General features: G+C 41.2%; 1 long non-coding RNA gene and 1 pseudogene across 1 annotated transcript; both read left to right on the top strand.

Annotated features, from left to right (window-relative positions):
* The first annotated feature begins 264 nt into the window (after window positions 1–264).
* LOC115177722 (uncharacterized) lies at window positions 265–2,115 on the top strand. The gene is made up of 2 exons (XR_003872469.1): window positions 265–429; window positions 1,920–2,115. It is a non-coding gene; the product is annotated as an uncharacterized LOC115177722 (long non-coding RNA).
* A 135-nt stretch (window positions 2,116–2,250) lies between these two features.
* LOC115178588 (zinc finger protein 180-like) lies at window positions 2,251–9,885 on the top strand (annotated as a pseudogene).
* The last annotated feature ends 242 nt before the right edge of the window (window positions 9,886–10,127 follow it).

The following is a 10,127-nucleotide window of genomic DNA, read 5'->3' on the forward strand; positions in this document are numbered from 1 at the left end:
AGGAGCATCAAGCTCATCACGTGCACTTTCACCCCCCTGTGAAGTTCATAACTTATTTCATCTGTAGCCTAATAAACTGCATGGGTTCCCAAATCGTAGTGGGAGGACCACACATGATGGTCATTATATAAGAACTTGTTCTCAACTTACCTACCTGGTTAAATAAAGGTGAAATAAAATTAAATAAAAAAAATGTCAGACTGTTTTACGGGACAAATCAACCTTTTTTTCTAAATTAGTGTCTTTGAATTTGTTGATAAAATGCAGGACATGATTGTTTGGTTGTGCGGGACATGTGGTCACCCTAATTACCCGCCTCACTGACTCCCTTGGCCAGGTGAAACGACCTCTCTCTTAGAAGCACTTCTCTTCCTGCCTCTCGCTTCAGTAACTCAGCCACTCTTTTACCATCAGATGGTCCGTCAATCTGTAAGTCTCTAATTTCTTCGTTTTGATGTGCTGGTTTTGTTTTAGTCGGCTCCTGCCTGTGCTACTTGGTCTCGAGTTGTTAACAATGTTGGGCTCTGGCTTGCTACTCACTACTTACTGTGGTGGTTGGCTAGCTAGACTAGTTAGCTGGCTAGGCTAGCAGGTTAAAATAGCTAATGTTAGCTGGCTGGCTAAGATAACTGCATGTAACATGATTTGATAACTGGTTAGATAGCATTGTGTATTTACAAAACTTTGGTTTACTTTAATGTGGCTCAATTTGCTATTAAGCTGTAAATTAGAGCTAGCTAGGTGTTGATAGCCACTGGCTGACTCATGCAGTGCTGAAGTAGGTAGGTCTGGTAGGGCTAACATTAGCAGGCTAGTTGCCTAGCAACCTTGCAAGCTTATCTGTAACAGTCAATTCATAAAGTATTTGCTTGTAAGTTGGCTGAAAATGTTATTGAAACCAGTAGTCATGAGTGCACACGATTTGGTTTTGGTTTAATTTGAAGTTATCTATTTGAAGATATTTCTGTCAAAGTTTACATTGTATGGAATAGGCTGGCTAGCCGGGTCCTCCATATTACTTCACAGCCTGTAAAAAAGAATTCTGACATGACTTCGGCATTCTTTGAAATTCTGATCGGTTTTATGTACTCGAAAAATAGAAAAGAGAGGTATAACTTTGCATTGGGACTTGTGATGCTATACTAATGCAGATCCATGTTACATGTGGTTACATTTAGCTACCTTCACTTTAAGGGAGTTGTATGGTCACATTTAGATGTGAAAAAATAACAGACAGAGAAAACAGTTTCTATTTTAACAGTATTTGGGTCATTCTTGAGCTCTGGTAATATTTCAGTCCCACTGACTGATTTTGTATATACATTGAAATATCCAGTATAATGAATTGAAATAAATATAGCATTAATTTAAACTTTATTACAAAATCATATTTTTTTAGCTGACACCAAGAATTGTGTCATGTCCCCCAGGCGTTTCAATTCATTTTTACTTGGGAAATTAATATTAAAATGTGCACATAATTTAATGCAAACATAAATTTGTGTTATTTTGTTGAGAAAGTATTTGTATCAAATAAATGCATGATTATTGATTAAAATCACACAATTTAGCTCTGTCCCTCAGTCTACATGTAATGGGTTGTAAACCTGTGACAGGGTTGAGTTATTTACTTTATTTATGAATATTGCATCTAAACAAATTATTTATTGAATATTTTACACATTATATATTGTTTATATTCCCTTAGTTGCTGTAATGTGTTCCATGTGAACAGAAAATATATTTTAAGGCAGGTAGCCTAGTGGTAGGAGAGTTGGGCAAGGCTCTTAACTTCAGTTGTTCCTTTAAGTTGCTCTGGATCCTAAATTACTCAATGATTATAGTGTATACATGTAGTGTATACATGTGTATATATTCTAAGACTCTTTGATTTAACGTTATTCCATTGAAACATCTAGGGAATGATGGCACCCACATCAGCAGCAGAACGACAAAGGCAGTGTCTTGCACGTCACAATGCTGACCCAGTAAAAAGGGAACAATACCTTGAGAGAGAGAGATGGAAAAGGAATGTCGATTCAGGGAAAAAGATCAGTGATTTAAGTGAGAGAGACCAGCATCAGAAGCGTAAACAGTGGAGAACAGCATACAAAAGAAGCAAGGAGAGGAAAGGAGCACTGAGGAACTTGACCACTAAGTCCACATCATGAACGTTGAAGAGAACGGCGGACAGGTTGGTGGCTAAGGGCCGTGATATCAGTGATGCACAGGAGCTTTACAAAGGCCTCCATGTCAGTGAAGCTGTTCTGTGTGAAGAGTGCTGATGTTGAACCTGCAATGGAGATGATGCCAAGACCGATAAAAGCGATGCCCTCCATCATGAGAATACACCAGTTCATCACCCTTGCTCCTGGTGAGCTGATGTCTGATGATGTCAGTTGCCTTTGTTCAACAAAGAAGGACCTAAACTGTACGTGCTTTAACACACAGCACTTCAGTTTCAGGCAGAAGGTCCTTGCTGCTCCAGAACAGCCAGCCAATGAGGAAAATCCTTTTTTATCCAGGCATCATCCTCGGCAGGGATGAAATTAGTGTGTAAGTGAAATAGATGCATCATGTAGGACCAAACAGATTTTTCTGGCATTCTCGAGATGACATCCACTGGTATCAGTTTGATGAAGTCCTTGAAATGATTCCAGCCCCACAGCGTGTGACATCCTGCCACGTAAGAGGTTGAGAGAGATGTGTGGGTCAGACTCTCAGGAAGAAAACCATGAATGAATGAATACGGTGCTCCTGAGAAGAAGGATAGTCATGCCGACACTAGTGCTGTAGTTAACAGCTGTTCTAGCGTTCTAAATGCCCTTGGAACATGTTCCTACAGTTTGATGACATGTTGAACTTTTCTGATGAAACCTCTGAATGTTATTAATTACTCTAATGCCTGACGTGTTTTTATTTGTTTCGATATTTCCTGCAGTTTGGTTAATAAAACCCATATTATTCTAAATATATCTAATGTCCTTATTACATGGTTGCATACAATGAAATGTCATCTATTAGGGTAAATCTTGGAGGAATTTTGATAGTAAACTAAACTACTTTATATGGAAACTGATCTGTCTCTTCAACCCCGTTAAAGTATTCAACCCTGTCACCCTAGTCTCAACCCCGTCACATGACAATATTTGTTAAATAAAATGGCAAAGATGAATAAATATGAATTGAATGTTTTCTGAGTTCAGTGTGAAATGTTAAGGACAATTAATTCCAAGAAGATTAGATTTATATTAAAATTCTGAATGGAAAGCATTTTTTTTATTTAAATGATGACCCGCTGACACAGTGTGTTTATTTCAGGGTTTAATATAGCAAAATTCTGAGATTTTACATAAATGTTATATTTATAATAATTTTATTCGTTTGGGGGACACATGAGCATTAGGTAAATGTTGATTTTATAACAAGCATATTTTATAATCATATTCAGACCACTTCCATATTGTTTGTGACGGGGTTGATGATAAATGGTGTTCAATTCAGACAAAAATGGACAATAATAAAAGGTCTTTAATGCCTGATGTGGGAAAATATGTTTTCTTGAAGGTTTAATATGTACTTAAATATTACCGCAGTCCAATAATGACCCTTTTTATTCATAATGTTCATATTCAGGTCTAAGCCTGCGTAGAGGAAATATGGTCTTGTAAAGAAAAGAGAACAATAATGAGCTTTTTTGGAATGATTTGTTATGACGTTGTTTAGAACTGGTGACCACTGCAGTCAGCAGATGTGAGTCTTTCAGGTGACGCTTCTTGAGTGACGTAGGATCTAGTGAACGGGACGCTTCGACGACAACAACAGGGTTGCTGATTCACCTCCGTAGTCTGCTAGCCAGCACAAAATCTAAATATTTAACCACTTTAGATTTAAAAAAATGTGTGTAGCTACCTGAATCTGTGTTTTAAACACACTTCTGTAAGCGTATCAACACGTTGAGTTAAACGTAATTTGCAAATGTGTTAAGATTGATAGCTACTGAGTTTAGCACTAGGGTAGTCGCAAATGCTAGCTAGCTAATATCCCCGACCATGAGCTCACAAAGCTACTCCCTGCTAAAGAAGAGGTCTGCTGGACGGAGAAAGAAGTTCTCTTAAAAGAGGAGAAGAAAGAGGAGGCTGTCACAGCTAAAAAAGAAGTTGAGGATAAGGCTGTTACTGTGAAAGAGGAAGAAGACGTGTCAGTGAAAGAAGAGGAACATGCTTTCAGAGTGAAAGAGGAGGAGGAGGAAGAGAAACAACAGAATACATGTTTTGTTGAGGAGGAGAGGACTGTTACGGTGAAAGAAGAGGAAGACGTTACATTTTCCTCAATAAAGTAGCTATGAGCAGAGTCTGCGGGGTGACATGGGAGAACTTGGGAAGGTTGAAAACCAGGCACGTGCTGATAAAACTGGTACAGTCATTGACCGAGTACCAATTTCGCGCACTTCTCCTATGTAATGTCCATAGTCAGAACGCTACTGTTAAAATAACTTCCTGTTATTAACTATATGTGACGGTGAGATTCATAGAGCTGACACACCCAGTTGTCACTTCATATTTTGCTGCATAAAATTTAAAAAATGGGTTACAATTGGATTTTCTTTCTACTGGTCTACACAACCTACCCTACATTTTCAACAACAAAAAAGTTCAACAAAAATATCTACAATTAATTAACAATGTTAGGGCAACATATGTCAATTGTTTGTCAATTTCTCAAGCTCAGTCAATTTGGTTGTAAATCATGACTCGCGACCAGATCAAGACATTACGAGCGCATATTATAATCAGACTATCTCAGTGTTAGGTCATCAGAGGGCTGAGGCTTGTGGGGAGATGACTCGCGACCAGATCAAGACATTACGAGCGCATATTATTTGCTATCCCAACTCCTTGCTCCAGCCAAACGTTATGCCACGCCTACGGAGGTTAGTTTCTTCTCCGCAATGAGTCTGGATCTGAGTACCTCCAAGACGATTTATAGAATGGAAAGCCATTTTAGACCGTCTGATTGGTCCCAACTCCCCAGTTCTTGCCAGTGACATGCATACCCATAACATGATACTGCCACCACAATACTTGGAAATACAGAGGGTTTCACTCTAAGTTGTGTTGGGCACCAAACCTAAAGTTTTTCATTTCGGCAAAAAAGTAAATTTCTTTCCCTTTTTAAGGTCCTTGTTGTAAACTGGGTGGATCATTTAGAATGGGACACGCAGCCTATTACTTACCTCTTAATAACTTTAAGTTCAAAACTGTGCACTCTCCTCAAACAATAGCATTGTATTCTTTAACTGTAATAGCTACTGTAAATTGGACAGGGCAGTTAGATTAAGGTCCTTGTTGTAAACTGGATGGGTCATTTAGAATGGGACACGTGCTAATGAATTCTGTGGCTGTTTTTAAAATATTCTTAAACCTCATAGTGATGTCTCTGCGCATTTTCCAGTCTCTCTCACAAGCTCAGTTAAGAAGGATGATCTTTGTAGTGTCTGGGTGGTATGATGCACCATCCACAGATTAATAACCAGTTGAGAAGGATGGCCAGGTCTTTGTAGTGTCTGGTTGATATGATGCACCATCCACAGCACAGTTAAAAAGGATGGCGAGGTCTTTGAAGTGTGATGAAGGTAGCTAAGATTCTTATTTTAATTACTGCATACAGTATACTGCTGCTCCCCTGTGCTTAATGCTGCGTTCAAAATATCTCGTAAATTCATGAGTACCAGCGTACGACCGGGAAAAATCCACTTGAATGCCCCTCAGACTAGTTTCCAACTAGTAATTTCCAGTCTATCATCCCTGAGCTCTGACGTCACCCACATGCTGACCTCTGACCTAACCCACTGGGCAACTGACCTGGATAACAGCATGTTCAGCAGTTAACTGCAACAACAAAACATTATCATGATAGCTGTACTTTTAGTTTTATGGTTTGCAGCTTGTTTGTCATTAACCAATCAGCATTTCTCAACCTGTTCAAAGCAGGTTAATGCACACAACTCATTGCTCCCAGATTACAAATAGTATTTGAGTTTCCCACTTGTTATAAAAGCAGCATTATTTTTGCACCACCATGCAGGTATTAGGGATGCACAGATATTACATTTTTGGCCGATACCGATATCCAATATTTTCCTTGCCAAAACGATACCGATATTTAACATTTTAGCGGCCTTTTAAGCATTCTAATACAGTTAAATAGTTACACACACACACACACTGACCAACAATTAATTTTGTTGGCATTTACGTATGTCCCCATTACCAGTAAAACATAATCAAAACCTATTTCTTTCACTTACTTGCTGTGCTGTTTTGTTGTTCATTTGTTCAGTCTCAACCAGGATTTCATCATACATGTTTAGCAGTGAAGTTTCAGCTGTCTGTCTGTCCGTGGCCTCTCTTCCTTGGTGAGCACTGTCACTGTGTCCGTTTCCATCTTGTCCAGCTGTGTCTAACATTTCACGTAAACCCTGTTTCTTGTCTGCATCGAAGTAGCGGGTCTTGTACCTAGCATCGAGCATGGTGGCGACACAGTAAAGAGGCTCAGAGAGAATGCCACCGACTCGCTTGTTCACAGCCTCTTGTAGAGTACTTTTCCAAGTTAACCCCACAGTCTGTGTCTGCAGTTTTGTTGAGCAGGCGCTTCAATGCCATGAGAGGATATCGGCAGACGCGGTTGATGAGGTTGTTTCTCGAGTCAGTTGTTCGAATGGAGCTAGGAGTGTGTTCATGTTCTCAAATAACATTGAAATGATGGCAGCAGTATGTGAACCAGCACATTCTTGAGCATGCAATACGGCTTTCCTCAGTAGGAAATGTGCTGTCATTCTCAGCATGCTCATGGGGCTGACATCGCTGGTCCAAATGTCAGTCGTGAAGCTAATAGCAGTGACGCCCATAGCAAGTAGCTCATGGATGTGCGTTTCAACAATACTGTGCAACTCCGGTAGGGTAACATCTGAAAAATAGTGTATACTTTGTAGTGTGTACCGGCGAAAGCCAACATCATCCACGACAGAGAACGGTTGATTGTCAAGGGCAAAGAATTCTATTATCTTGGCGTTAATGGATTTCGCCTTTGAGTTGTCTCGCTGAAATGTTCTTACTCTTTGAAATGACTGCTGGATTTGAACTTGTTTAGGTGTTGGAATTGTGCTTAGTATTTTTCTGCTTTATGTGTAGCGCTGTATTTTTCATGGCGTCATTACGTCATCTACTTACGTTATATAGGTATGGCACGTCAGCTTTGACATTGTTTTTTAACATCAGCATTAAACATTTTTAGCTAATATCGTCCGATTCTGATATGCTTACCAATATGTCGTGCATCCCTAGCAGGTATGGTTCCCTATCAGAATGTCACAGGATCAGGAGATCCAACAGGGGTGCCACTTTGGTTTTAGAAGGGGGGGGCATAACCTGGTCGGAGGAGTTGGTTTTAGAAGGGGGGAATAACCTGGTCGGAGGGGTTGGTTTTAGAAGGGGGGGCATAACCTGGTTGTAGGGGTTGGTTTTAGAAGGGGGGGCATAACCTGGTCGGAGGGGTTGGTTTTAGAAGGGGGGGCATAACCTGGTCGGAGGGGTTGGTTTTTAGAAGGGGGGGGGCATAACCTGGTTGTAGGGGTTGGTTTTAGAAGGGGGGGCATAACCTGGTCGGAGGGGTTGGTTTTAGAAGGGGGGGCATAACCTGGTCGGAGGGGTTGGTTTTTAGAAGGAGGGGGGGCATAACCTGGTTGGAGGGTCTGGGTTGGTTTTAGGGGGGGCGGCATAACCTGGTCAGAGGGTCTGGGTTGGTTTTAGAAGGGGGGGCGTAACCTGGTCGGAGGGGTTGGTTTTAGAAGGGGGTGGCATAACCTGGTCGGAGGGTCTGGGTGTCCTTCCTAAGAATATTTTGGGGCATCTGAAGCTCATTTCCTGCAGTTTTACTAGGGCTGTCTCTGACTAAAAACATTTTATTTTTATTTTGACCAATTGATTGGTCAAATTCCAGTGGAACTACCAATCACGGCCGGTTGTGATACAGCCCGGGAACGAACCAGGGTCTGTAGTGATGCCTCTAGCACTGAGATCCAGTGCCTTAGACCGCTGCACCACTCGGGACTAGTACGGGCTGTATTGCACAGTAATAAGGACTGCATGAGGAATGGAATAGATGATAAATAGGCAATATAAAATGGTGACTAATTTTAGCAGCCAGGAGAAACTGAATAGAACACAGCTACTCCAGCACACGTTGTAATAGTACCAATAATAGGAACCAGTAACATTTTCCCACGCACTCCAAAAGGCATAAATCCAGCCACGCTCCCACAAGGATAATACCGGGAGGAAAAAGAGGTCTCTATTTATACCCTTGTAAGAGCATGGGGCTAACTGACCAATAGGAACCTAGCTGGCTACTAAATGATTGTCTAAGGCCACATTCTATCGATCTCTCAAGTGACGGGGGAGAGAGGTGAAGATGGGTGAGGGCTAGACATAGCAGAGACCCAAAACAAATAAACCACCAAGATGCACATGCCCACAATGTCCAGGAGGGGAATTCTGGACAGAGTCTTCTCCATAAGTCGCTGTGGATGAAGTGGAACATTTAAATAGAGTCCTGGACAGAGTCTTGTCCATCAGTCGCTGTGGATGAAGTGGAACAGACACACAGCTTCTTGATATGTTGCCTTTACATCCTCTTCAGCTGTGATTAAGATGAATGTGGGTTGTTCCATATGATTTCAATCACTTTCTGACTGGTTAAAAACAGGCATAGTGGTCTTAGCATATAACTCACGCTAGGTGTTGGTGTATGAAGCCAATACAAGATTTGAATTAGTTTTCCAGCTGTTGCTGCGCAAAGACAAATGTAATCATGTAGAGATTTAATTCTAGTTTGTATTAATTAGTGCACATCGTAGCAAAAAAAACAACATAAACAAGCATTTCTTATTGTACAAGTTCCGCTAGTCGTCCCTCCCCATTTCGGCCTGTTTTCCTCTGTTTTCATTTGATGAATAGGACCATGATCGCTCTGTTAAGCTAAATACTCTGTCTTTGGCAGGAAAGAGACCAGACTCAGAGGAAGCAGAGGCATCCAAACCAGCAAGACCACACCACTGCTCTCAGTGAGGAAAGAGTTTACTAAGTTAGGGAACCTGAAAGACCATGAAAGAATACACACAGGAGAAAAGCCCTACCAATGTTCCCAGTGTGGAAAGAGTTTTACCCAGTTAGGAAGCCTGAAATTACATGAGAATACACACAGGAGATAAGCCTCATCACTGCTCCCAATGTGGAAAGGGTTTTACCCAGTTAGGACACCTGAAAAAACATGAGATATTGCACTCAGGGGAGAAGCCTTACCACTGCCCCCAATGTGAAAAGAGATTTTCCTCATCAGGGTGCCTGAAATCACACGAGCGGACACACTCAGGAGAAAAGCCTTACCACTGTGAAAAGAGTTTTAGCTGGTCAGGGCAACTGAAAGAGCATGAGAGAACACACACTGGAGAGAAGCCGTACCACCACTGCTCCCAGTGTGGAAAGAGTTTTACCCAGTTAGGAAACCTGAAAATACATGAGACAATACACTCTGGAGATAAGCCTCACAAATGCTCTCAATGTGGAAAGAGTTTTAACCGGTTGTATAACCTCAAAGAACATGAGAGGACACACACAGGAGAAAAGCCTTATCACTGCTCCCAGTGTGAATAGAGATTTTTCTCATCAGGGTCCCTGAAATCACATGAGAGGGCACACTCAGGAGAAAAGCCTTTCCAATGCTCACATTGTGAAAAGAGTTTTAGCCAGTTAGGGAGCATGAAAATACATGAGAGAACACATACAGGAGAAAAGCCCTGTGTGGACAGAATTTTACCGATGTAGGGAACCTGAAGACACAAGATAACACACACAAGGGATACATAGCCTTCCCACTTCTCCCACTGTGAAAATCCACACCTGAAAAAAGCATTATCAATACTCTGTGAAAAGCTATTTACCCAGTTAGGAGACCTGAAAGACCATGAGGGAACACAGAGGAGATGCCTTACCACTGCTGTCAGTGTCAAGGCTCAGGAGAAGACCCAGATGCAGACAGTTTCGAAGTAACAGACGTTTTTATTATGA

Source organism: Salmo trutta, chromosome 38 (genome assembly GCF_901001165.1).
Source record: "Salmo trutta chromosome 38, fSalTru1.1, whole genome shotgun sequence".
Taxonomy (NCBI): Eukaryota; Metazoa; Chordata; class Actinopteri; order Salmoniformes; family Salmonidae; genus Salmo; species Salmo trutta.